Genomic DNA, 26,899 nt, shown 5'->3' with positions numbered 1-26,899 from the left:
TGAACTCAAGGTACAGGCCTCATGTAATAAAGTCTAAAATACAAAGAATGAATATGTAGTACAAGTACTTTACCATACAAATTTAAAATTCATGCTGACACTACCCATCCTAAACAGTTTTTAAATATAATGTGCACGCATTATACAGAGATGTTAGTTTATTTTAAGGTAGGATTACTTATTTTACCAACTTCCCTGTTACAATGATTTTGATTCATGCAGAGAAACTGCTTCAGTAGACTCATTTCTAAAGGTACTGTAAAATTTGTGCTTATGTTAGGGACTGTATACTTCTACAAATGAAATCATAATATTGCTCTCTTGGCAGATATTTGAAGAGATCTTTTATGTCTGTAACTATTGAGCATTTACCACCTTATGAGCTTTAATTTGATGTACGGTATGTTACCTCATTGTATTTCTGAGTGAATAGACTTAAAATACTAAAGGCAATTTCAAATGTAAAATGATACAAAGAAACTGTCATTTCAGGTATTTTCTTTTTTAGTAATGCTTTATGAAATAAATATTTAGGCGAAAAGTGAATGGAAAGATATGACTCAACAACTGAAGTTCAACATAAACTGACAATAGAAGTAAGATTTTCATGTACATCAAGACAACTCGCTAATCTGGGAGCAAAATTTGCATAATGGTCAGCCGTCTTCCCCTACTGTACAGCCAGTGTGCTGCAAACTAAATTTGTAGTGCGTCCTAAAAAAAAAAAAAAAAGGCTGACATATCTTTAAGTTCTTTTTTACATGAACTAGGAAATAAACTCCTAAACTCATTTCACTTGAAGATACAAGCTGGATGGGACTCCAACTACTTAGATAATGTTATTTCATTGTAAGAACACTGTGGAGCATCTGTTAAATGTGGATATGATATAAACTCAAACAGGATGTTCTTTCATGTTTGTCTTTTCAGGTGAAGCATTGGATGATTCTACTTCATAGACTGGTCACTAATGCACACTCCACTTTACCTCTTCTTTCTGCAGCCACAAGATAGCTTCTTAACACATTGAACTTCCACATTTTTACTTGGTAACATTCACATCTACCAAAACTTTGAAACTCCAGCACTGAGAGTAATATATTTGTGCTTTTAAAAGTTGAACAGTACTAGAGGAAGAAGAGGGTGTGATTGAGTGAATGTGGGGAAAAGAATATGTTTAGAAACAGCATATGTAAGGCAATGTGTGGAGTCAACCTGGGTGTGTAGGTATATATGGTTGTGCCAGGGAACGAGTGAGTCTTCCTGAGCATGCAGAAGGGGCGACACATATTGTTAAGGGCAGAGAGAGACACATTTGAATGTTATAGCATAGGAGTAACTAGCATTTATGTGAATGAATTGTCACCATGTAAGAGCACAAAAATAAGTTAACTTAATTTGAGAAGGAGTAGTAGGTAGCTGGATTACCCTAGAGAGTGCTAACAAAGAGCAGGTCTTCGCTGAGGTGCTAAGAAAGAGAGAGAACTGCAGCTGGTAAAGAAAAGACTCATCCAAGGGCCAGAATCAAAGCAAAGAGTGCAATGAAGGCAATGGCTGCTAAGGTAGACAGTTAACCCCCCAAAAGCTAAAATGAGGCACAACAGCTGGACAGAAAAGAGTAGTAGAGAACAGAGCAGACCTGTGGCAAGGTCTGCAAGCAAGGAAGGGCTCCTGGGGAGCTGGGCATTGGTTGTGGCCTGATTCCTGTTGAAGTTTGGAACTTTATTTCTTAAAAGGAAGAAAAAAATGCTACTTCATACAGGACATAAATATGTAAAAAGTTTGGGACTGCGAGAAAACATACAGAATATATTGAGTCACCTTGCTTTTAAAAATTTCTATGTTTCTCAGTTCCCTTTCTGCTTTTCCTTTCTTCCCTTCTTGCCTGCTTCCTTCTATAGTGATCAGGTTATCCTGGCAGTAAGGAAGTTATATGAGGCATAACCACTGCTGCTAGAAGGATAATTATCTGTTTCACTGTGTGGAAGGGCTGGTCTGTTCAAAGATTACTTTAACTTTTGTCATAGTTGATTGTACTCCAACAGACAACAGTAACAACAACAAAAAAAACCCAAACCAAAACAGGAAGCTGCTAATTGATTTATATTTTTAATGTTTCATTTGCATGTTATTTACATTTCATTTATTTTAATGCTTCATTGCTCCTCTTCCAGTTCCAGACAGCTTCTCTGAATAGCCTCAATGAGTATTAATCCTTATGGTATACATCAAATACATGCATCTTTGAACACTTCCTATAAAAATGCACAGCTTGGAAAAGATGTACAAGTTTTTTTTCCTTCACACAGGTTCTAAGTCTTCAAACATATTCAGCAACTCTTTTGAAATATGATATGAAATATGAAATACTCTATGAAATATGTCTCAGTTATTCTGCTGTAGAAAAGCATACAGAATGATACAATGTCATCTATGAAAGCCATATCAAACCTACGCTAATAACTACAGCTCATCCCCAGGGTGGGTGATCAGTGTTCATGCTGCCCATTCCCCTTTAGGAGATCTTTCAAGACACATGGTTTTAGTAGATGGTATAAAGATGTTGCAGAGCTTGGGAGGGAACACTGGAGGTTGAATTCTAGATGGAAAAAGGCAGAAGTGGTCAGATGGTTATTTTCTTTCTTCTGTGGCTCATTTTGATGAGCTGTATAGCTTAGTATAAGTCTGTTGCCTTAATCCTTCATACTAAAAATTTTAGCCAGGCTAATTATTGATTGTGTGTGCAGTCCAGAGACAGGAAGTAGGATCTACTTTCTGTCTTCATCTTTTATTATATGTATTGATGACCTTTATAATTTGATGACCATACTGTTCTTATCCTTTATTGGTGCTGGATAAAATATTTATCTGATAGTATTGTGATTATATGTGCAGTAGTATTTTCTGTATGCATTTTTAAGGGAATAGAAGACTTCTAAGTACAAAATTAAATGGATGTAGATAGAAATGTTGTGTAAGCATAATTTGTGTCTTGCTTGCACCTAAAAGTGTTCAATATTTACCAAATATTGATTTACCAAACAATTTACCAAATTGTTACCAACAATTTTCCTCTCCCCACCTCCTACTACAAAATAAATCAGTCCTATTCCTGTATTTTTCATTGTCATCATTGAAAACCTGGAGGATTAGGCCCATGGTGGTTTTCTCACATTTTTATACTGTTTTATATTAACCAAATTGTTTCTATATATGTATTTTAGAAGAGCTTTTACTTAGTAAAGTATATGTGGGTCCCTTATAAAAGTTCAAGTAAAATTAAGTTTTCCATTCTCAACATTCTCACATCTGTCTTCAATAATGTCTTGCTACATGGATGTAAATGAAGAAACCTGCAATAACTGAAATCAAGTCTGAGAATTCAATGTAAAAAAACTATTCTCTGTAATTAAAAAGAAAATTCCCATATGGGCAGACAGTTCTAGAACTTGTCACATCAGGGCTTCTTATAACCTTCTTTGAAGGATTTTTTTACAAGTGCCCATGGAAACAACAGGGTCACTGGCTTATCTAGTAGCATTATTTCTATGACTTTAATGGTAATCTTGTGCAGAAATGAGCTACAAAATGACTTAAGTGGACTCACATTAGCTATGATACTGATTTTACTGGTAAGGAATATTTTCAAACAGTAATGCAGGCCAGACTGGCCTGTGTAAATCCTAAACAATTATTTTGCAATGGTAAAGTAAAACTAACCATTTTTACTTTGTTTTGAAATAGTATGCAAAAATTTTAAACTTTCCTTTAAAAAGTGCCCTCCCGCTTCCCTCCCCCAGCTCTTCCAGCAGTTGGAAAGACTGAAATTGTTGCAGTTAACTTCCCCCCCCCCCCCCCCCGTTGCTCCTCAGGTATTTTCTAGGACAAAATGTTTGTCATTTGAGAATAGGTAGGCAGTGAGTTCTAGGCTGACCTGAAAGTAAGGTAAAATGGAACTATAGGAAGAATTTCTGACAACTAAAGTAACAAGAGTGAGCATCAAGAAAAAGAATGGAACAGAAAGCAAAGGCAGGTATGATGAAAGGAAAATGCAAGTATGAATGGCAAAAAAAAAAAGAGAACAAAGATGCTTTTATGGTGCATACTAGCTGCAGCTAGTAAAAATGGTATTGCATTTGCCCATCTGAATTAAGATTTTGGTCTTTGCATCAGTGAAAGCATGTTTTCTGCTGCTGCCAGCTACCATTTTGGGAACCTTGTTGCATATGGTATTTGTGATATTTCCTCCTTAACAAAGAGCCAACATTTTGTTCCTAGTGATGACTAAACTGGAGAACGCCTCTGAAAATGTGCTTAACTTTAGGGTTTTTTTATGCTCTGGGGTTTTTGTTACATAGAAGTAATCTGTAGAGTTGCAGTAACAAAATATAAATCTCCTCAGAAGGGAAACAAGTTCATTCCACACATTGTACAGAAACAGGCTTAAAATCGCATTGTCTTCAGGAGGAACACAAAGCATCCAATTACTTAGATGACACTTCTATCACCTGGTAGATTAAACGACATTAATTCCCATTACTCATTGGTGAGAAAGAAATATTTGCTTATCTGCAAGCTGGTCATGTCAGCTTATGTGTCTAATGGTATCTGTACTTTGGTACAACATTTCTAATAGATGCGGAAAATAAAGCAGGTATTTTTCTGTATTGTTTTATCAGACAATTGTTAACTGTTCTGATGTGCTTACAGTATACCAAATTGTTGTAAGCCAATGGCAAGGCCTGCAGACCTAGGCAGTCCTGTATTCAGGAATTTTCATACTAAAAGCATCACTTTCAAGGCACAACACTACAGCTTACAATAACCTCCCATAGATCAAACCATGTAATTCAAGTGCAGCTCCTAGAGTATCACTCTTCATATTTTTTTCCATAATTAGTTTGCAGGGTGGAAACCTCTTCTGGGATGGAGGAGGTTTGGTTTCACTTGTATCTTCTAGTCATCAGATAGAGGCTAGTCTAGATACAGACTCAAAAATGCCAAAATATACTTTAAACCCTAACAGTCCTGCCTTGGAGTAGAGGAATGGACCAGATGACATTTTAAGTCCTACTTTTTCAGGTCCTTGTCCTAGAAAGAAAGATTTTTTTCTGATTCTTTTATACAAAATTTATACTCATTTATACACTGTGGCATGCAAAAATAGGTGGTGTCTACGGTGGTATGTCCATAAACCATTTAAGACTTTAAGCACTGAAAGTAATATAAGTACAGGTTATCATTTTGCACATTTTTCTGTTTCCATAACAAAAATAATTTCTATTCCGAACCAGAGTTTCTTAGGATAAAACCTGTTTTTGGAATGTATTACTGCTAATATGCTGGAGAACAAGACTCAGCATGTGCTAGCATTCTCAATTTTCTTTGACATTCATGATTTTTAGCACAGTTGCTTTTTTTCTTTCCTTTTTTTTTTAATGAATATCAGATCTTTGTAATGCCAGCAAGGATGTCCCGTTGCCAGGCAAAAAGAAAAAAAAAAAAGCTCAGGAGGCAATAAATGGAATTGATGTATTTATTTTTTTTTTAACTCTTTTTTACTCTTAAAGTAACTTGAGTAGCATGCAAGGTTTCAGAACAAGATGTGGTATGTGTTTATTTTGGTAATAGCTGCCATATGCTATTTTTCTTTTTTCTTCAGTCATCTCCTCTCATAAAGGGGGTTGAACAGTAACAGAACATAACTCTAAAGAGAGTCACCTTAAATACATTCCATTGTATTATTATAAACTGAGGCAATCAAACTGCTTGACAGCCAGGGTAACTATACCCAAATACATTTTGCGTATAAAATAACTGTTAAACATAACACAAATGCAGAGCCTTAAAGCTAGTTTTCAAAGATACCTGAAGGAAGGAGAAGAAGAATAGGGATTTCCTTAATATTGGACTATGCTGTCAGAGTTTCTGAAAGAGTTATGATAATACAGTGGTAACCAGCCAGTGCTGTCACTTACTGTTAAAAGCCATACATTACGATATACCTCTTGATATATCTTTTTGTGCTGGCTATGTGGTCATCTCCTTGCAAAATGAACATGAATCATGCCTAAGACACGCGTGTATTTTCCCCTTTTGTCCTGAAAAGGTATTGAGGCAGAAACAATGTAGTACAAAAGCCTCTCTCTGCTCTTAGAGCACCAAACCGAGACTGACAAATGCATTTAGGAGCCTGATTCCCATTGAAATCAATAGGAATTGGGTGCCTAAGGGCACTTGCAAATGTGGGTCTGATTTCTGACTAGGCTGCATAACAATGTTATTGGGAGGAAGCACGAATGGGACGGGATCAACCAGCACGTTTTGGGTTCCACTTCCATTCTCATGTTGGTCCTACCCATTGTTTGAACAGTGCTAGTCAGCCCTCGGACCACCATCAGTGATGAGTTTGCCGACAGCTTGTTCTTTGTGACAGTCAAGTTGAGCTTTCCATTGACAGTAGCCCACAGCAAAGACTCCTTATTTTCTGTGTTGTCTTTCCTTATTTTGATTCCTGCATCAGCCACAGATGTCTCAGTGCATGATGTATGTTGTCTCTCGCTTTTTAAATTAAAAAGATAGTCCTTTCTGCAACCAGTAGCTTGCATTTTTGCATTTGTATTTAAGAAAGTGAAAGATTCCATACTTTGGAAAGCTGTTTGTTTCTTGGCTTGTTTTGTTTGTTTTATATTTGTGTGCAATTAAATCTAAATGTCCCCCTCTCCCCTATTTAAAAAAAAAAAAAAAAAAGAAAAGATTTTAATCCTGAATTTGTGTGGTAGCATGTTTTGTAGCTATGTCGTGAGATGCCTTTGTATTCTTTTTAACCAACTGTGGCAAAGGTACATGACCATTTTTATCCACTGATTTTTCCAGACACGGCGCAGTGATCTTGCTTGTAAAGGGCAGTACAGTGTTGTTATAACAATGTTTATTAGTCTTGTACTGGAGGTGGGTGATGTTGGTCTAATCATTTAAGCTTAGCAGGGTGGGGAAATGCATTAGGTCTACTAGTGATAAGGTTGGGGGTTTTGTGATGTAAAAATTCCTACCAATTTTATTGCAGGGCTACTGAGAACCACAGTTGTCGCAAAGGTGAGGTGACGGCACTGACTCTGGGTCTTCCGCTCTGATATTTGTGTCCCATCTTCTGGATGCCCACAGTTCACATGCTCTGAAATTAAATTTAAAACATGCTCAAACAGTGTTTATATCTACTGTCACTACATTGTGCAAACATAGCCATCAGTGTCTTCTGAGCTGCAATCTGCCTTGAAGAATTTCTTGTGATGCTGCCCACACGAGAGGTTTTGCAGATGGAAGTTGTAGCACAAGCTCCCAGCCTTTGCCTTCTATCCTGAGGTTGAAACTGAACATAGAATTTGCTTATTGGCAGATAAAAACCCAAAAGCATTGGGAACAGCCTGGATATATATAAAACAAATTTGTATTGGAACAGACGTGGATGTATGAAAGGTGATATAGAGGCAGTAGCTCTTCCAACAGTGCCATTCTGCATGGGATGTGTGCTCAGGCTTAGGTGATAGGAAGGTGGCTGTGCTATTTTGTAGCCTCTTCTCTCTCCATCTGCAGCATGGCCTCTTGATTGTTGCTTATAAAAGCATCAGAGCTGAAACTGAGTAGAGGATGAAAATTCCAGAAATTCTAAGACATTTTTAAGTTTTAGCATTTTGTTAGCCTTGGTTCTCTCGTGGATGCTTGGATCACCAAAGTATTTTTTTGAAAACAATTTCTCAGTGGGGCTGCATGTGTGTAATATGTTATAGTTTACCTTAAATGTATACCTGCACTGCGAAGTAAAATTACGCATTGCTATGATGTAATATATTGCTTTCAGAAAAAGGTCAAGACTGTTGTGTATGTCAAAAGGGAAAATTTATCTTGGCAGACTAATAGAAGTTTCTCATGGCTTAACTGCTTCCCCTCAAATTTCAGTATAATTTGAGTTCATGAGACCATTAGGTTAGGCAATCAAAATGTGGTACAGCGAATGTCTAGCATGTCTTCATTTTGAAATAGCAGTCTTCAGTGTGTCTTGGAAGTTTGGCACAGTTTGCACTGAGATAGATTTAATTCCCCGTCTGCTTCTCTGCTTTGTCATGTCATTTACCGCTTTGCAATGTCCTTCCAACTGTGATCCGTAGTTTCTAATAAAACCTAGCCTACTCACAAAAATCGAGCGTCTCAAATAGTTGAGAAGGCAAATTGCCAATTTTGGTGTCTATGTGAGTTCAGAGCACTAATGACCACTACCCGTGACTGTATATCTACATTGCAGTTAAAGGTGTGACAGCAACGTCTATAGATATTGCTTTGCAAATATTGATGTAGCTAGCCTGGGCAACAGCACTGAAGTCACAAGAGCATTGAATTTGGCTTCAGCTGTACAAACCTGGGCAGTATCCTGGTGCTATGTGCTAACTGAAGCCTCTGCAGTGTTACTTTGCTTATAGCTAATGAGTTTTGGTGTAAGTCAGCTTCAGTCCTACCTTTGACTGCAACTTACAAGTAGCCTGAAACTCATTCTGAAAAAGAGGAGATACCAATACTAATGGAAAGGATTAATTTGAAGAAACAAAACAGTCAAGGTGGAAGAGGTGATGTTGCCTCTTATGACTACTTGCTTGATCTTATGACTGCTTTCTGGACAGGGAAGCACTAATGTTGCAGCATCAGCAGCCAGACCATACCTACCTGGCTTTTGGTCTCAGCTTGACCAAGAAGCTGTGTTTATATGCAGTTCATATAGACCATCCAACTATTTTCTTTGTCTTTTTCATCTCCAGACTAAACTAGTTTCAGCATGCTTTGTGTCAGCTATTATTATTGTCATTATTGCACTTAGTGTTGTCATTAATGCCACATATATGATCAGGTTCCAGGAGCTCATGAGATATAGAAAAAATCCACCTGACTTCTGTTTGCTTCCCAAGGTTTTTACTCATGGGAGGTTCATATTTTTAAACTTTTCTTTAGAAGCATGAACTACATTATAAATCCCTTTTAAAAAGGCCAAATGCCCTCATGCTTCCAAGAACAATGTAAGAATCTGGGTTTGAATCCCCTCAGCTGAGTAGTCTCTTACTTCTTCCCTGAGTATGCCAGCCTCTAGACAGCCACATAAAATGTGGGGGATGCCACCTTCTGCTTTGGTAGTGCTTCTAAGTGAAAGTGTGAAATACCCAGTGTTTTAATCTGGTCTTGGTGTGGCACTTGTACTACAAGCCTGTCTACTAGGTTGATCAGCAGACAAAGCGCAGGCCTGATAGCTTGTGATCAGTAGGCATGAGATGGGCCCTTGAAATGCTCAGCTAAACCAAGATCTTAGCATGCAGAGTAGTAGAACGTCCAGCACTCGGCTAACTTCACTGGTGAGAGTTAAAGCACCAATGACTTTTCCGGTGCCAGAGCTTTGAAAGCAGGTTTATATTTATAAATACAAATGTTACTCAGAGCAGAGCCAGTTGGTATGAGGTAACAAGTTACTGTGCCTCAATAGGTCTGTATGCTCTGTGCTCTTAATATGTGGCAGGCACAAGTAATTTGAGTGAGTGTACTCCATAGTGAAGGGAGCTGAGCTGCTGTGAGTTACATTGCATTTTTTTTTTTGTTGACTTGCACAGCCAATGACTGTAGGTCAGCTGAGGTGTGATACTTGATTAGCTTCCAGCAATTAATTTGAACCTTTAAGCCTTGAGACACCTAAAAATCTCTGTGGATGTGGCACTAATGATGTAGAAGCAACTTATCTGAAAGTTCTTTCATCTGCTAGTTGATCAGGGAAGACACTTAAGCCTACATTTGTATGAGAGAGGAGCAGCTGGCAGGGCATTTTTCCACACTGCTTTGGAACTTGCACTTCCCCCAATACCAAAATAGTTCTGGGACATGCTGCAGTGGCCCACTTGTTTTTCTTAGCAGTAAGGGGTTGGGAGGATTCTGGTGGAAGATTGTAAATATATCTTTTCAGCTGTTGGGCTATGTTTATTATCAAGTAAAAGGGAGCTACTGCTTTAGTGTATCTTTATAACTGACACTCTAAAAATATAATCTCAAGCAAAGGGTAAGCGTCCCTTTCTTTAGAGTGACTGTATTCGTATGGACTACCAATGAAAAATCATACATGAGAAAGGAGGCAAATCCATTTTGCTGAGAACTAGCAGAATGTGTAGCAGTGTATATAAAGATACTGAGGATAAGATTTGCTAATGAATTGAGGGTAAGTTCTCAGTGAACTGATATTTACTAATTTTAGCTACAGTAAGTCTACCTAATATTGGATTGCCATTTGCATGCTTCCTATGAACATACATAATCACTCTAAGTAGCAAAATATTTGAGCGTGGAATTGTGGTTACAAAAGACAGAAAACGGAAATTATTTTTTCAGCTTATTTTAGTTCTGTAGACTTTATTCCTTTCAAACAAAAAATATCAACTCCCACCACTCTTCACATCGTATATTCACTCCAATAAATGGAAGATAGGAGGACTGATAGTGATAGTGGTTTCAAAATAGGCTTTCATGTACTAATGGCTGTAATGGCACAATAAATATCGGGACAGAAACAAAGTCATATTGAAAACAATGTAACTGCCAATACAAGTAAAGAACACAAAACTGCCAGTGGATTGCTCAGTATAAGAGAGTAATTTATCCCACTTTGTTTTATAACATTCTTACCTCACTTTTCTTCAAAATTTTAGGGAGGGAGGGTGGGTGGGCAAAAAAATGTAATATTACAAGGCTGTCCTAACTGTATATAGAAGATGATGATCTTGTATCTCATGAACAAATATATCCCAAGCTTCAAGATGCCATGGGATCATATTTCATTTACATCATAAGTTATAAGTGATCTCTGCATTAGCTTTCCCCTCCTTCCATCACCTTCTACCTTCCAAAGTTCTTCTAAATAGATTACATCTCTTTAGAGTTATATTTGCTTTGCTAATGGCTATTTTTGGCTTATCAAATGGCCCGCTCTACTGCTGAAGCTCTGTTTCAGTGTCTTCTCTAATTTAGAAACTTAGAATGGAAATTTCAAAGCTCCAAAGTTCCATTTTCATAAGTGACTGATGAGCCTAAGTTACTTCTGCACTTTTGAAAATTTTAATCCAGAGGTTACCTTTTTGTATTTACAGAGAACTAGGTACAAGCAGAGAACAAGTTTGAAAAATTTTGCCATTGGAATGCTTTAAAATGCAGGTTTACTGTTTGTTTAAGGAAAGCCAAACCCACCTACTCTCTGCTGAGTAGTTTGGTATGTGCTGGACTAACTTGAATCAGATCCTCTCATGGCTAAGATCTTTCTACTTCTTAGGACATCTTACAGAGGCTGCTGAAGATTTCCTCAGAAAAGCAGTCGGCAGCATCAGAAAATGTGCATGGGTGGAAATACAACCATAATAAAAAGACTTCAACTGATTTTTGCCTGGAAGCAAGATCTTAATGAAATGGCTGCAGCCAGCATGACGTAGCCCTATGATTGTGATGAGGCTTGTGATGAGGATGCAGAAAGGTGCCTTACATCTATTACCCACAGTAGTATGGACTGTAAGCACAGTGCAGGTAAGCACCTGGGTCTTCTATTGTATTAATTTCTCCCATTTAGTCTGGCAGGAGTAATCAAATGATCTGTTACTTACAAAGAGTGAGGAAAATGTGTACAATAGACAGAAGAGAGAGGAAGGCATTAATATCAAATTTTTTTGAGGAATAATGTGTACCATTCTGCTCTTCCGTGTTCATGAGGGATGAATTAAAACCGGAACAGGTGCAGGGAAAGGCTATGAGGGTGATCACAGGAATGGACAGCATATTGTAAGAGCCCATAAAAGCTTTGTTTTCATGCGCTAAATAAGCCCATGTCTTTATAAATATATGGGAGGAGAAAATATACTTAGGCTGAAAAGCGATGTGGGGGTAAGAACATGTGGGTGTGAACTAGGCTAAAATAAATTAGAGTAAGGTTTTTAAAACTGCCTAACCTTGAAGTAGGAGGTGTGAGAATGGGAGCCCTAACTTCATTTAGGACTGATTAGTTTAAGAAAGCAACACTTTAACATTGAAAAGATGACAACCTGGAGACTGAGGTGATTCTTTTCCATCCCATTCCCATGTAGCTTTTACAAGGAGAAACCGTAATGAAATTGTTAGCACTATCTGTTTTAGAATTCACAGAATGGCTGAGGTTGGAAGGAACCTCTGGGGATCGTCTAGCCCAACCCCTGCTCAAGCAGGGTCAGCTTGAGCAGGTTGCTTAGGGCCGTGTCCAGTTGTATTTTGAATATGTCCAAGGATGGAGACTCCACAACCTCTCTTGGCAACCTGGTCCACAGTTTGATCACCCTCACAGAGTAAAAAAAAACAGGTTTTGTGTTCAGATGGAATTTCATATGTTTTATTTTGTGCCTGTTGCCTCTTACCCTGTCACTGAGCAATACTGGGAAGAGCCTGGCTCCCTCTTCTTCGTTCCCTCCTATCAGGTATTTATACACATGGATAGGATCCCCCTGAACCTTTTCGTCTCTGGGCTGAACACCTGCAGCTCTCTCAGCCTCTCGGATGTCAGATGCTCCAGCCCCTTAATCATCTAAGTTACCCTTTGCTGGACTCACTACAGTAAGTCTCTGTCTTGCCCTGGGGAGCCCAGCAGTGGACCCAGTACTCCAGCTGTGTCTTACCAGGGCTGAATCCTGTACTGGAGCCTGGGATTATTCATGCCCAGGTGCAGGGCTTTGCATTTTCCTTTGTTGAACTTCATGAGGTTTTTCTCTGCCCATTTCTCCCTCCTATGAAGGTCCCTCTGGAAAGCAGTGCACCCATCTGGTGTATTAGCCACTCCACCCAGTTTTGTATTACCTATGAAGTTGCTGAGGGTGCACTCTGTCCCTTCATACAAGTCATTAATGAGAGTGTTAGACAGTACTGGCCCCACTATTGACTCCTGGGGTGCACCACCAGTGACTTGCCTCCAGTTGGACTTTGTGCCACTGTTCACAACCCTCTCGGCCTGGCTGTTCTTCTTTTCAATCCACCTCGCTGTCCACTGATGTAACCCCTATATTGTCAGCTTGTCTATGAGGATGTTAAAGAGAGACAGTGTCAAAGGCCTTACTAAAGTTAAGATTGCAAAGAATTTCAATAAGTTGCCAAGAAATGACTGTTAATAGCACTTAGGCAACGTGGAGTAACATAAGGGAAGTAGTGAGGGTAGGAGAGATGTGGCAACCAGAAATAAAACCTGGTAAAGATAAAAGTAAAGATCCTTATGTTTTCAGAGCAAGAACTGAACAGACTGATTCCACAAATTATCTAGTGTACTTTGCACAACAGCTTGTACACCAACAGCTGTTGCCTTTAAAGTTGTTGACATAGAAATATATAGAAGATAATTCATTAATAAAATTATATATTACAGTTACAACAAATTACTTCTAGTATATACAAAAAGTTGATCGCTGTTATTGGTATTAGGCTGTTTCCAGCAGTTGAGTGTGATGAAAAATAAAAAATCAGTGCCGTTTTCCCAGCTATTTTTGTATGCTGTCAATGCTGCCATTTGCACCATAAAAGAGTCCAGTGGATAAAGCTGACTTTTGTAAACAGGATTCCTGGATATTTAATTACAGGAAGAGAAATTGCATCATAAGAGGGAATGATTGTAGTGAGGTCAAAGGGAGTAGAACAATAATGCAGAGTTATATTTGATTCTGCAGGCAGTTCAAAAACAGCCTTAGGGTATGAGTGTCCTGTACCTGTGTATTAACTGTGATCTGCTGCTGACACTAAAGTCAGATTTCCAGGTTTAAGTGTTTAAGCATACATTTATGCCTGTACGAAGAAGCAATAATGATGGTATTCTAAGAGAACACCAAATAAAGCAGTATCTTAATTAAAGAGAATTTAATTGTCCTACAATAAGCATATGTAATCCTTTTCTGTCAGAAATGATGTGGATCAAAGTTAGTAGATGATCCAAACTTTTTAAGTTCTACCAAAGTGTTTTAATTAAACATTAAAACAGAGCTTGGCTTTTTAGAGAACCTAGCACTGCCAGTTTCAAATGCTATACTACAAGGCGTGAACAGGTGTTAACAACACTGTTCATCTTTCCAAATAAAAATTAAAGAAGCACAGCTGTATGCAGTATGCCATTTTAAAACAGGCTTTCTGTATAATTTGAACAATGTTTCAAGCTTACTCCGTTATATTTTAAGAACAGCTTCTCAAATAACTTTATAAGTGTTTTTTTAACACATGCAGTTTTAGTGAAGTTTACATAGATACTCTTTTTAAAGCTAGAAAACAATTTTAGTAGTTCTCAGACATACAGACTATTCTTCAGTACAAATAGGTCCTTCCAGCTGAGGTACTTAATGCTAGAAGAAAAGCCAGTCTCAGACACTCCTTCTAAGAAGAGGAAAAAATGCTTACAAATCCAGTTCAGGCTGTTCAGATGCTCAAATTATGTCATCCTGAGCTTGATGTCTTGAGGCCTAAACAGGCTTTTAGTTGACAGCAGTGCAGATGTGTATTATAACATGCCAGTTCCCTGAAAAGCTTAAAACAAGAGGGGAAGCCTGTAGACTCTGAGAAAGCTTGCAGTCTGCACTCACAGAATAGCACATAAAACATTCATTAAGCCAGAGTTATCCCTTAGCCTGTCTCAGTCACCAGAGGCATGAGAAGTGATAGCACACCATTACTATCCCAGAAATACCGCTAATTAAGGAAAAAAAAAAAAAAGATATAATTACCCAAAAGATAAGCTTAGCTTTGATTGTCAAAGTTTATATAACAAGAACTGTCTACTTAAGACAATGCTAATAGGACTTACAGTTTCTGCATGTATTATTCAGCAAGGAAACATCCACCAAGATTTACCCAAGCTATCACTATACCTCCACCCCCAGGCCAGAAAACATGCTGAAGGAATACCACACTAGTTGTCTCAATCTTATCTTAACCTGCACCTGCTTGGTTTGTGTTCTAAATAGTATTTCAGAGGAGGTGGATCTTTAAAGTAACATTAACCCCAAGAAGTCTCCAAAATATCCTTCTCCCATCCATCCTACACTTCCTAGTTGGAGTTTAATAAGGCCATAATGGAAAAACTACTTCCTGTAGCCAAAAGAACAGTTATAAATTACCTTCAATTTAACATACTAGCCGTTGCTAACATTTAAGTGATAAAATGTTTATTTTTTGTGTGTTATGTACCACAGGAATACTATTTTTTTAATTGATCTGATTTAATTCTACTCTACTGAGTCATTGTGTTAATTCTTTAGTTTGAACCACCTGTTTTAAAGCAATAAGCTCAATAAACAAAAATATCTGAATTCAGAGCTGAACTCATGTGTAATGCAGCTAGCCTATAGCTAGACCTGTCTGGAGCATGGTCTTAGCATTTATCCTAAAATCTGAGAAGGTGTCCTAGAAATACCAGTTAAAGTGGTGATTTTCAGAACTGACCTGTTGGTGGGGCATAGGTAAAACTATGAACAGCAGATATTGCAAAAAGATTTGCCTATAACAATTATCTGAAAATGTCTTTTGGAGTACTGAGATTTAAAAGGGCTGTAGACCAGATTCTCTCTGGTGTAGGTGGATATCAGAAATACCTCCTCACAACAGTGTTAAAGTGGGAAGAATAAGTAGGTGGGAAGAATATCCAACTCTATTGATCTAAACAACACAAAACTTGAACAGCTACCTTTTTCAACCAGAACTACACCAAAGCTCAAAGATTTGAAGAGTCAGAGGGGTGCCTTACATTGTGCTTACTTTGATGGTATTTTTGTGTGCTCCATATGACTGTGTGGTAACTACTTTTTAAGGAAAAATTGTTTCAGGGAAGATGGAAGTATTACTGAGTATGTGTGCATCTTTAACAGATCCCTTAAAAGATGGATGTCTTAACTCATGTCAGGATGAGTCAATCCTGTAACCACTAAAGTCAAAAGCCAAACTCTCATTAACTTGTAAAATGAGGTAGTTAAAGAGGATTTCTGAAAGGCTTTAAAAGATAAACATGATTCAATTTACATTTTAAGTATAATATTTCCATAAACATATTTGCTAATTACCTAGGGCCTTTGCAAGTGTTTGCCTAATAATCTGTACAAACATTTAAAAGAAGGATATTGAATAATAGGAATAGAAAACTTTCTTCAAAATGCTAGTTTGTTACAACTTGAAACTTGGAGAGAAACTTAAAGTTTGTTTTCTTATGCTGATGCCTCTCAAAGAACTGACCTGCAGAAGGCAAATGGTATTTGATAATTTCGTTATTAAGTTTGAATTATCCCTTTAAAAATTAGAATAGATTTTCCAGGAATTACTTAATCTTTCAGGCCTACAGAGTATATTGTTACCTTCAGAAATTTAATATGTGTAAATGGTCTCTCTAGGCAGTTTGGTGATGGACACCTCATGTTTCCTCACCAGTTATTGAATGGCTTCAAGGCAATCATGAGGTTCACCTAGTTTTTGACAAGCTTGCTACTCCAGGAAATAGATCTCATTTTTAGCCTCAGCCAGTGTACCCTGGAAATATGTTCTTTCAGATTTTCTCCTGAAATGAGCAGAATTTCTTTTGTCACATTATGAAAATGGATTCCTGAAACATCTTGCTGCCTTAGAGGTGGTAGACTGTAGTTTCTCTAAGTCAGCAGTTATTTTCATGTCTCTTTTTTTCTCCTAATGGTCTTGATCAACTTGATTTAGTTACTGATGGGATCTAAATCAGAACAGATTTGAGAAGGCGAGAGCTTTCCTAGCTTTAAGATCCTGAACAGAGAACATCTAAGTGGAGTTCATTGCAGTAGGGATCATTAACTGTAACTCAGCTGGACAGAACCATTTCACTATTGAATATGTCTGTCCAGTATCAATTTTACAGGATACCAGTAGTTCTCATAAATCTGTATTAATGCTAATTGTAAATATTGTATAGTGTTTACCACAGAGAACAAAAGATTAATTTTGCTTATGTGGCTTGCAAGGCCAACTTTTCTATGACAAGGCTACAATATTTCTGGTGGACATCATTGAAATTTTTGCATTTTTGCTTGTGTCCTAGTATAGGCATAAGAAATGGGATCTATAATTGATTAGTTTCTTATTTCTCTTTGCATACAAGCCCCATTGCTACCTTAAGGCAGGCATTGGCTCTTCTGTTATTTCAACAGAGCTCATATTTTAGTCTATGTATATGATCACGGTATTTGTGTGACGTCCTGTAGTCCTTTGGGTAATCTGCCTACATGTCTTGTACTTGGTGTCTCTCATCCTCTCCTGAGGGGGAGAAGATGATCTGCTAGTGTTTCATTTGACAGAAGGTTTGGTTGGTTGGTTTGTTTTGCTGTAGCTCTCTTGCTATGAATATGTTAAAGAAGGTGTGGCCAAAATTGTTACAGGTTCATCAATGTACTGTAGTTTCTGTAGGTAGGATTCCAGGGTAACTGTAGCTTCCTTGTGCTAACTTGTTGGTTTGACAGCAATTACATCTTCTTCTCTCCCATACCATTTCATTAATAAAGTCCCTCTTAATAAACTGAAAATTTAAATTACTTTCTAATGTTTAGCTTTTCTCTTGAAGATAGAAGAAGCTGAAGACACAAAGCATTTCTGAAATTAAATGTTGAACATTAAATGTTGTGGGAAAATAACAAATCAGGTGCCTCATCTGAATCTTTTATGCGGTTCAGTACCAGACTGTGCTTAGGTTATTCTCTTTCTTTTTCTTTGGATAGACTTTCAAGCCCTCCAAAAAAGTTAAATCAGAATCAGTACGATCCCACAAAGTTCCTTATTCATTGGATTAGTAAACAGCAACAAAAACATCTTTTCAGAGAACTTTCAAATACCCTGAATCACCACTTAGTTTTCCAGCAAGGTAGTTTTATTGTTGGGACTGCAAAAGGCAAAACCCTAGTGTGAAACATAAACAATGACTTACCATTTTTGGTAGCACATTATATCTGTTCTTTTGATTTGTACTAATGCACAGCCTGTAAAGCTACTTCAGGATGGTGTCTGGTGGGTGTACATGCCTGTAATGTCTGTAGCAGCATATGAAACCTCACAGACTTCTCAAGTAAGTACGCATTTTTGGAGTTTAACATCATCTCATTACGCACTCCCAGATATTAGCAGCCGTATATTTACATGGTTCAGTATGGATCATGGTGTAAATTGACATTTTGACTAGTATTGACTAGTGGCTAAAAACAGTTACGAAGATAACCAGTGTCACCTTGTTGGTTGCAAAATGTTAATCCATCCGTTTAATACTGGCATCTGACAGACAGTCTGAAAGACAGTGGAAATCCGTGGCCTTTTGTGCATGAGGGGATCTAGCTGGCAAACAGTCTGTTGGCATAGCACAGCTAGCAAGTTCTTTTGGCAGAATGCATTCACATTTGGCTGCTTCTGTTGGCAATATATTTCTTCATGGCTTCAGACTGTATTGGCAAAATATATGTAGCATGTAAGAGGATCTTGGTAACTGTCTGTAGTGCTGTGCAGTACTCATCTTGAAGCCAAATGCGCTAACTATTAATTCTGCACTTGTTAGGGTGTTGTTATTGCTGAATCTGGGGACACATGAAAACAGCTGATTCTCCAGGAGGAAAAATGTTGGGTAGTGCTGGAGTTTTAAAGCTCATTCAAGAGTGTCCTTACTGCTATGTGGATAGGCTGTGTGCCTGGCTAATTCAGTTGTCTGTGCAGATAAGATGGTTCCTTGTCCTTAGGACAGCTGTGTCATCACTTGCTGTGAAGGGTGATGGGGTTTGTGGGCAGTCTGAGGTGTCTATGTGTAGAGCCAACTATATTAACGTGCAGTTATTTGGCGTGCAGCTAGGTGAGGCTGATTTTGAATATTGAATACTGAGTGAGTATCCATCAAGAACTGAGGGAGCTTTTCAATAAAGCCACAGAAACTGCTTCCTCAAGGCTGTTCTTAGTATTCTCCACACCTTTTCCCATTCCCATCATAGAATCATAAAATTATTTAGGTTCAAGGGACCTCTGGAAGGTCACCTAGTCCAATCCCTTGCACAAAGCAGCTTCAGCAGGATCAGGTTTCTTAAGGCCTTGTCTGCTTGAGTCTTGACCACCTTCAAGGACATAGATTCTACAACCTCTCTAGGCAACCATTTTTTTGACTACTTTCTTATATCTACTTGGAATTTCCCCTGTTCATCTTGTGTCTATTGCCTCTTGTTCTGTTGCTGTGCATTTCTGAGAAGAGTCTGGCTCCATCTTCCTTGTATCCTCTGATGAGGTAGTTGTAGACAGCAGTAAGGTCTCCTCTAAGTCTTCTCTTCTAAAGAATGGACAAACCCAGTTCTTCCATCCTCTCTATGTACATCATGTGCTTCAGCTCCAAATCAACTTGGTAGCCTTCCGCTGGACTCACTCCAGCACATCGGTGTCTTTCTTGTGATGGGGAGCTCCAAAATGAACACGGTACTCAAAGCCATCTACAAAATAGCAAAGCTGTACTGATAAGTCGAGTGATCCTGTCTGTTGTATGATGGGCAAGACTTTGCTCTATAAGCAGAGCCAAGATGCCCAGAATGAGTGAACACCAAAGAATAACAATGTCTAATGAGAAATCTGGTTTTCTACAGGTGAAATGGTTCTGATAGTGAGTGCCACATCATGTATACTACATGACTTCTGCAACTATCATGTCCCTTGTGGGCTTGTTCAGGTGGAGAAATAAGGTGTTTGTACTAACTGTTGAAGTCAGAGATACGCCAGTTCCATCTGCCACGTGTACCAATTGGTTGAGGGAGCATAAAAGAGAGCATTGTGATGGTATGCACTAACCAGACAGTGATTGTTTTTGTTATCACACATGCAGAAATTGTTTTAGCAATTAATTTTTGTGAATTTCCATCTAATACAAAATAACACAAAGCTGGATTTTCAGAAAATAGACCTTTGTCAAGCTTAACTTACAATATGGGCAGTGCAAAGTGTGGGCCTTGGCATCTATAGCTGCTTCTGAATAGGAAGATTCATAGCAGATCTTCTTCTCCATTCATGTTCAATGCTGCTATAAAACAGAGCGAAGAAGATGATGTAGGTCTTCGACTAAAGGGGATTATTTTTCATGCTGTGTTGTGGATTCTGTGTTGCTAGTATTTTGATTTTCTGATCAAGAATGCAGCTTAGTATCCCTTTTTTTTTTCTTTGAAAATTGTAGCAGATATTCATGCAGTTTTCAGTCTTTCAGTTTTTGTTATAAGACTCTGCAATGGGAGGGAGTTTATGTTCCCAATTTAGAAAAAGAGAGCTTTGCTGATCTATTTCTTTCCCATTTACCAGGTAGAGTATTCTACATGTAGAGTATTCTACATGGTAAAGCGTACCCTCCAGATCCATGTCAGTCCACACAGTAGGATCTGATAGCTTAGAAATCCTAGAATAGCTTTGAATATCTGTGATTCCACTGTCCATCTAGAGCTCATTGTGGAGGGACCCTGGTTGCCCAGTAGTCTGGAAATGATGGAAACTGTAACAGCTATAACAAAAGGTCTCTGAGAGGAGTGAATGTATGCCACGGGCTTACTGGGTGGGATTCATCTCACCAAATACAGACAACTCCTTGTCTGGACTTCATTTATTCTGTATGGAGGGAAATAGGAATTTCTAGGGTTCTTTTCATTTTGCAGCACAATTTATCTCATCCCAATGCCACTGTCTAAAATAAACCAAATGAATCACTCATTAAATGCCTGTTTTCTCCATTGATTTTAAAGGAGGCCTGAGATGACTCTTTCAGCTCTAAAAGCCTGTGCCGAAGCTGACTAAAGCTGGTTGTAATAGGTTGGCTTTTATTGTAATGGCAGCAGGCCAAGAGAGAACTTACATTGCTTGGGGGAACTGTTTTAACTTTCCAAGCTTTTTGCCCCTGGTGTTCTCAGGGGGACTGGAAGTGGAGCAGGAATGCATACAGACTTGTGCTGGTTGAAAGTTATTTTTCCTGGTTAAGAGTTCTTTATTGTCTAATGACTGTTCCAGAATAAAGTGTTGAATTCATCTATGCCTAAAGTTTTCAGCGTTTCAACCTGTCTTTCTGGGTTGAGTTTTTTGAGCTTATTAGGAAAGTAGACTTCATGCTGTCAGATGCACAGTGGGTATTTTTGGAGAAGATGCTACTGGCTCATCATCTCTGTTTCCAGGATTTGAACAGCCACACTGTGCCCTGGTTAGTTTCTGAAGCATTGGATTTCACTTCTTGAAGACATCTTGTGTGTTTTCTTCTTTTTACTTAGAGAAGTGCTGATAGCTCTTCACTTCTGAGGTTTTGGAAACAGTGGGGAGGATGAATGAAAATAGACTTCTGAGAATCAAACTCTTGGGCTCTATTTACCTTATTGTACAGGGTGGGGATATGTGAAACCAGATAAATGGGATGGACAGGATGTGGGAGGAGAAAAAATGCAGCTATGAAGGAGGACATCGTCAGAAAAGGAAGGAACAAATCTCACTTATTTTTCCCCACAAGGTGTACCTGCTGAATTTATTTTCTTTGAGTCTGTGTGACCTGTGTATGCCTGTGTGACCTGTGTACGCCTGTGTGACCTGTGACCTGTGACAGGTCACACAGACTCAATGCGTGTACACACAATAGTGTACCCTGTGTTGTTTGTGGATATCAGCATTTTACCAGAAGTGAGCATTAACTGTGAAATGTGGAAGTTGAGGCACTGAGTTGAAGAGTGTCACATAAATTTAAAGTTACTGGCCAAGGAAGAGCTGAGAATAGGATTTGAGTGAGGCCTGGTCAATAAATACATAGGGTACATTACTGCCATAAAATGATGACTGGTGATACATCCTGTTGGTACTGAGATTACTATTGCACACCCCGCAATGATCATTAAGCACAATATGGCTGCAGTGTCAGTGCCATCTGTGATAGTAGTTTTGAAAACAGAGAAGAAACCCCACAACTACAATATACCGCTGAACAAGTAGGAGAGATCAAGGACATCATTAGGGTCCCATGTCCTTGCAACAGCAAATAGTTCTTATGATAAAATTCCCAGATAACTTTAAAATGTAAACTGCATCCTATGTTATGAGATTGTTCTCCTCCACAGAAGCTCAACAATATCTGCTGGATTGAGCTTGAGAAGCTTTCACCCTGGTCTCAACTTTTGGCAAGACCAAGCCTACCGACCAGCTCTCTTGTAGACAAACTTCCAGTATATAAAGGAAGGTGAGAGGAGAAGAGCAAACCAGAAACCAGAACAAGCCATCTGATACACTGGGTAAAAACATTTCTTCCTGGTTCTTTCAGCTGCACAGCAGAATGGCATTGTAAGGTGCACATGGGTGCAAGCAAACTCGGTCAACAGTGATCAAGACTGCTTCCATATGTGCTTTGGAGACAGCATGAAAGACAAACCAAAGAACTGTATCACAAGCGTAAATTCATGTCGCAAATTTACACTGTGCTCCTTCTTAAAACAGTTTAGTTTGTGTGTTTGGGCCAAGTAGTACCCTGTAATGGAGCCTTGCCTTGACTGTCAAGAAAAGGTGTCTTTTCCCTTCAGTAGCTTACGTGTTAATTGTTCTGCTGCAAAATACCTTGTCTCCACTATATCAATTTTATTATGTAATACATAAAGCAAAGTCATCTCCAGGCAAGGATACAGCACACATGTTTTTGGGAATGCTCTGGCAAATACTACCTTTAAAAGCCTATTTTCCACTGAATAGGAAGGTGTCTGATTCAGTATTTTCATGTACAGGGTGGCATTTCAATTATACAGTAGTGTCTATGGAACTTGTCTAGGATTTTAAAGTCCTGTCTTCATCTACTCACTGTCTCCTCCACATCATAGGAAATTCTGCTTAGCCTTTAGGCTGCTGTTAGCTACTGTGAAGTGGGTCTTATCTGCATGCAGTATAAAAACAAATGACAAACTGTGATATTGTGTCCAAACCAGAATTGTTTTGTGGCCTTCAGCCTTGAAGATAAACCCTTTGATAAAGTTTGTCCAGTACCCAGAAAAGTGGATCCATGTTTTTAGTTGGACCCATGGTGTCTGTAAGATTGTTGCATGTATAGTCTTTGCTTGTGTCTACACCTGAGCAAGCTTAATACTCCTTAGATGAAGTACCAAGGGTAGGGTAACTTCGATACTTTTTCAGTTACCTCACTAGTCAGTTCTCCAGCGTACTCAAAGAGCATCAGTGAGTACTCCTGCAGAAGATGTGTGGGTCAGGTAGAGACTTGGTGTCACAGAGCTTAGAAGAGGAAGGGATGTTTTCCAGCTGCTGGTGGAAAGGTATAAGGCTTTCTGGTACTCAGCAGGATATTGCATACTTGAACTCTTAAAGTCCTCAGCAGGTTTGTTAAAATTGCAGAACAGACATTGTAAGACTCCTGTGTCAAAATTAATTCATATACTGTGGAAAGCAGTTTTGTGGTTTCAGTTGGCTATGTAATGTATTAAAGACATCATTCTACCTACACATTTCCGTTGCAGTGACTGGATAGGCTCAGGAAGAAACCCACCGTTGGATGGTAGTAGAGGCACAGAAGTTTCCCACAGGAAGAAGATGCAGTGATGACAATTGCAATAATGTGCATTATGCCAAATCTCAGACTATTATGTGTATTTCTAAAGCCTTGGCTCCTGGACTTAGATATTAGATCCCATATTTAGGATGGAAAGTTTCAAGCACTTGTAATTACAGAAAGTGAGAACCTGAAAGATTGAACCAGAAGGGAACAAAGCCATAAATATATTTTAAAAAGCTCTCAACTTCTCTAGCAGTCTTGGGATTTTGGGGTAAGTTCATTGTTTTGGAATGTTAATCTTAACAGTATCACTATCTTCTGTCCTGCTTCCTTTCTTTTCCACTGTCATTGGGGACTTCAAATGACAAAATAACTTAAAAGCACACAATATGTATTTTGAAATTATGTGACTTGGTCATCTGGTCTTAGATTACTTCAACAGTTTCAGAGAGGGAGTTGAACACAGCCGCTTCATTCATGGCTGAGCCTTATTACAGCTGATTTTTAGGGGCTATAAATCTGTTCCAGTTCCAAGCAGAAGTCAGTCCTTTTCTTCCCCGATACCCTACTGAGTTATGTGGCAATACAGGGGAGTCTCTACAAACACGTTGTATAATAGACTTTCAAGGACTTTGCTATGTGCATTTTGAAAACAGTATCTGAGTATGACCTCCTAGATTTGAGCTCCCTTGTATGGAAAGTTTACATCTAGTTTCTAGACCTAAACACTAGAATTGTATGTTTAGACATTAAATATCATGTTTTCACTATATAGAACTTGCCCAAGAGATTGTCATACCCTTGAGAACCAAGTAACGAGCGCAAAGTCTCACTAGTACTTAGGATGCTGGGCTTACTACATAGTTGTTTGAACTCCTCTATTCTGCCTGATAAAGGAATTTGATATACTTCTGCTTGCTCTTGCTGGGTTCCTCCATCAACAGAATAGCATTGGATATATATATGAAAACGTATTTTCAACTTATTTCTGTGAAGAAGGGACTAATTCGAAAGGACATTTCATGACAGTACTGAGGAAAGAGTGTGGCTTTTTCAAATCTTAAAGCTTGGAAAATTCAGATTTGTATGTGCTAGATTTAGCCAACCTACTGTTAAATCAAAACATTATATAACATGACTTTCTGATCTTTTCCTGTCTGTTCTCTTGCTTTTCCTTTTGAGTTCTGTTTGTGAACTTCCTGTTAAAATAGTTCTTTTTAATCAGTCCTTTAAAAATGTTTTCAGTTTTACTTTTCCATGGTTCCTTTTTCAAATATGGGGTGTTAGTATTTCAGCTGTAGAGTCTGATGACAGTGTCGGTGGTTGTCACTTTTTGACTCAGTCGAAAGACTTGACAAAAAAATCAAGAAGCAAAAGAGCCTCAAAAGTTGCATTTTTTTAATTGACTGTGTATTCACAAGCTTGTTGTCTTTGTTTTCTTTTTCAGTCCCCAGATTGAGCTGAATAACTAACCACTGTATATTGATGTTAACTGCATCAGAAGACTGTTTGGAAATAAATTCAGAGGACTGTGTAACAGCAGCAGTATAACAGAGACCTCTTGTACATATCTGAACCTAGTGGTCAGCTATTGCTTAATGCCACCGCTTTCTGATGCTGAAGGTCTGATGTCATCTTCCAAGTGACTTACGCAATTAGCAGTGCAGATATATGAGGGGAGCTGTAATTGGCAGTGGACAGAAAAGATTAGTAAGTGGAACTTTTAGGGAAATAACTCTTCTATGTAGTGCTTCGCTTTCGTAGCCCTTCAAGTGAGTTGATAAGATGGTAAATGTCCATCATTAATACTACTGCCACCCTTGCTTCTGCTAACTTTTGAGTTGCTGTTATTGTTGTTTTTCAGATTGAGGAAATGGGAGGGTGAATTTGGAAGCGAAGTTGACAGGAAGTTGACACTGTGCTGATAAAGGAAAGTAAGGTATGTTGGGCTGTCTTAACCACAGATGCTGCTTCTGAAATATGTAGAGACTGAAGTTTAGAAATTATCTGTTTCTGTACCCATTCACTGTCGTTCATGCCAGGCAGTTTGTATCAGTAGGCAGATGCCATTTTTAGCAGGAAATTAAGGAAGCCACCTGGCTTCACTGTGTCCCCGTTCTCTCATGACATTACCTTTCTTTAATTCTGGCAACCACAAGAAACTACCATATCTTACTACAAACATATTTACATAGCAATCACATTATGACTCCATCTTACATAGAAATACTTAAATTAGCCTTAAGTTAATTAACATCAGTCAAATACTGCTATCAGTGTAGATTCAGCAGCAAAGAATTCAGCACATATTAACTTTCTGAATTTGCTTTTCATGCAGGCTTTGCAGTCTGTGCCAAGTTCTGTAGCTTTAGTGCTACACTGCTTACAGTCTACATGTTTAAGTATACTGTCATACGATACAGTCATGCCTTGCTGGAAATGTGGGCATGCCCTATTAGACTATATAGCACCAAGCAGAATGAGCTTCTCTTGTGGTTACAGTCTTTTACTATAACTTTGAGATCCTTAATATAGCTGACATACTTTGTGATTATTTGTGTCTGGAATTTTATGGAACTCCAAGTTCCGATGGCATAAAACTAGATGAAGACTGAAATTAAGTTTTGAATGTATCAGCAAAGCGATACCACTAACATTAGTGATTAGAAACAGCAGGTTGGGACAAAGTTTCGAAGTATGTGTATAGAACCAGTGACTGCTGCAAAATAAATAAGCTATTAACTATAAGACTGTGTCACTCATTGAATTTCTTGCCACTAGCAATGTGCTTTCTAAAGAGATCTGGCTATAATATTTGTTGCCTTGGAACAGTGAAAATACTTGTGTGCAGGAAGGAAGCACTAAATGGACAGTATTGAAAAACTGTCAACCAAAAGCTTAATAGCTGCTCAAGGTACACAACTAATAGCCTAAACTAACTGGCTAGGATGACCTTATGAAATTGGAAAGTCTCTTGCTGACTTCTACACTTAACCCTGTTTTCTGAACTGAGTGCTGTGAGATAACCGAGGAATTTTTGAGAATACCCGTAGGCGCTGTTGAGGCTTTTACACTGAGCGCATACAGATACAATGAACTAGAAATATCCATGTGTCATGATAAAGCATAAGATGCAAAAGCTATCGTGTGCCATGAGTTTATGAGCCAGAACATTTATAAGTTGCCGTTGCAAAGGAAACTAGTTGCAGCTTAACAGAACTGTTTTTCTTAGATGTGGTAATAATGCACTCATTTTCATGGCCTTACTGGATCCATGAGTTTCTTGAATCCAAGAGTTAATGAGATTAGTCACAGCAA

At 38.4% G+C, this 26,899-nt stretch overlaps 1 long non-coding RNA gene across 1 annotated transcript in view; it reads left to right on the top strand.

Moving 5' to 3' along the window:
* The window catches only part of LOC140653290 (uncharacterized), a 37,042-nt gene extending 10,745 nt beyond the window's left edge, over positions 1–26,297 (top strand). Inside the window, exons 3-6 of the long non-coding RNA XR_012043075.1 lie at positions 11,345–11,592; positions 22,152–22,322; positions 23,547–23,852; positions 25,029–26,297. This is a non-coding gene — a long non-coding RNA (uncharacterized lncRNA). The remainder of the gene's footprint in view (positions 1–11,344; positions 11,593–22,151; positions 22,323–23,546; positions 23,853–25,028) is intronic.
* Positions 26,298–26,899: the final 602 nt, after the last annotated feature.

This window comes from Ciconia boyciana, chromosome 1 (assembly GCF_034638445.1).
Source record: "Ciconia boyciana chromosome 1, ASM3463844v1, whole genome shotgun sequence".
NCBI classification, from domain to species: Eukaryota; Metazoa; Chordata; class Aves; order Ciconiiformes; family Ciconiidae; genus Ciconia; species Ciconia boyciana.
The sequence above is the reverse complement of the archived record's forward strand: the minus strand, read 5'-3'. Positions and strand labels throughout refer to the sequence as shown.